Source organism: Elephantulus edwardii, unplaced genomic scaffold (assembly GCF_000299155.1).
Source record: "Elephantulus edwardii isolate Elephantulus edwardi_28Jun2011 unplaced genomic scaffold, EleEdw1.0 scaffold00174, whole genome shotgun sequence".
In the NCBI taxonomy this organism is placed as follows: Eukaryota; Metazoa; Chordata; class Mammalia; order Macroscelidea; family Macroscelididae; genus Elephantulus; species Elephantulus edwardii.
Genome location: NW_006399924.1, coordinates 2769351 through 2771461, shown reverse-complemented (window position 1 = coordinate 2771461; position 2111 = coordinate 2769351).

Sequence of the window (2111 nt, the reverse complement as noted above, 5' to 3'; positions counted from 1 at the left end):
AAGCAAGATGTCATCCCCAAAATGTGACACAATATCAATGGATTTCCTGAAGCCAGAAAGTCTCATGGAACTTTCTAACAAAGAATTTAAAAGAACAGTGATTGAATATTTTCAATGGATGAAAGATAAACTTGAAGAATTACAGGATACTACAAACAAAAACCAGGAAGAACTAAAAAAAAAATCCAGAACAATGCTGATAAAACAAATGAGGCATTAGCAGCACTAGAAAACCAAGAAACCATGATCCAAAAGATGGGGTCCAATGTTTCAGATGCTGTCAACATGATGGAGGGACACATGAGCAGAGTTTAAGATGGACCACAGAACCAGTGCAATAGAAGATAGAATTGTCACCACTGATCTGCTAGAGCAAAAAACAGACTCAAAAAGGAAGGAAAAAGAAGAAAACCTAAGAATAATGTGGGACACCATGAAGAGAAATAACATGCGCATCATTGGAATCCCAGAACAAGAAGAAGCAAGTAAAGGCGCTGAGAAAGTTATGGAAGAATTGCCAGAGGAAAATTTCCCAGGCATAATGAAGCATGAGAGAATGTATATTCAGGAATTTGAGTAAACACCATATAGATCAGACCACAAAAGAAAAACACCAAGGTATATCATAGTTAAATTTGTCAGAACCAAAGATAAGGAGAGAATTCTGAAAGCAGCAAGGGAGAAACAAAGAATAGCATATAAAGGAGAACAGATAAGATTAAATGCCAATTTCTCAGGGGAAACCATGCCAGCAAGAAGAGAGTGGAAGGACATATATCAAACACTCAAAGAACACAACTGTCAACCAAAAATACTGAACCCAGCAAAATTATCCATCAAATATGAAGGAAAGATCAAGATGTTCCCAGAAAAACAAAACCTAAGAGAGTTTGTAAAAAGACCAGTGTTGCAGGAATCACTGAGAGATGTCCTTCTTACAGAGGTACCACAGAAAGCAGCATGGACCAAAGTAACTAGCAACAACACCAAAAAGAACTCAACAAAATGATAGCATTAAAACCCTCCCTTTCAATAATCACATTGAATGTGAATGATTTGAATGCACTACTGAAGAGAAGAAGAGTAGCAGATTGGATAAAAAACCAAAATCCATAAATACACTGTCTATGAGAGACACACCTAAAAAGAAAAAAAAGAAAAGAAAAGAAAAAGACTGAAAATAAAGGATGGGAAAAAATATACAGAGCAAATGCAACCAGAATATAAGTAGGAGTTGTGATATTAATCTCTGATAAAATTAATTTCAATGCAAAAACTATCACAAAAGACAAGGAAGGTCACTAGATAATGCTTAAAGAGTCAATAAAACAAGAGGACATAACAATAATAAATACCTATGCATCAAATGAAAGACCTGCAAAATATATAAAACAACCAAAATGAAAAAGGAAATAGATAACACTATTATAGTAGTTGGAGACTTCAATACTCCACTCTCAAAAAAAGAACTACCAGAAAAAAACCTCAACAAAGATGCTCACGAATTAAACTACACAATAAACCAACTTGACCTCATAGATACTTAAAGGTTAATGTACCCCCCCAAAACACAGTATACTTTCTTCTCCAATGTGCATGGAACATTCTCCAGAATAGATGACATTTTAACTCACAAGGCAAGCAGCAATAAACTAAAAAACACAGAAAAAATACAAGGTATTTTCTCACACCACAATGCTAGAAAATTAGAAATTAATAACAAGAAGATAAAGGAGAAAGAAACCATAAATTAGGAAGCTGAAGAACACCGTGCTTGAACATGAGTGGGTACTATTGTTGTTGTTATGTGACATTGCAACTCATAGCAACCCTATGTACAATAGCCCTAAACTCTGCTCTGTCCTGTGCCAATCGCAGCGCCTCTGACACACTCATACCGATTACTCCAGTCACTGAATCAATCCACCTCATAGAGGGCCTTCCCCTCCTGCGCCTGCTGTCCATCCTCCCAAGCATGATGTCCTTCTCCAAGGACGGGTCCCTCCTTACAACATGTTCAAAGTATGTCAGACGAAGCCTCAGGATCCTTGCCTCTAAGGAGCCACCTGGTTTAACCCTCTTTAGGATGAATCTGTTTGTTTTCTTAGCAG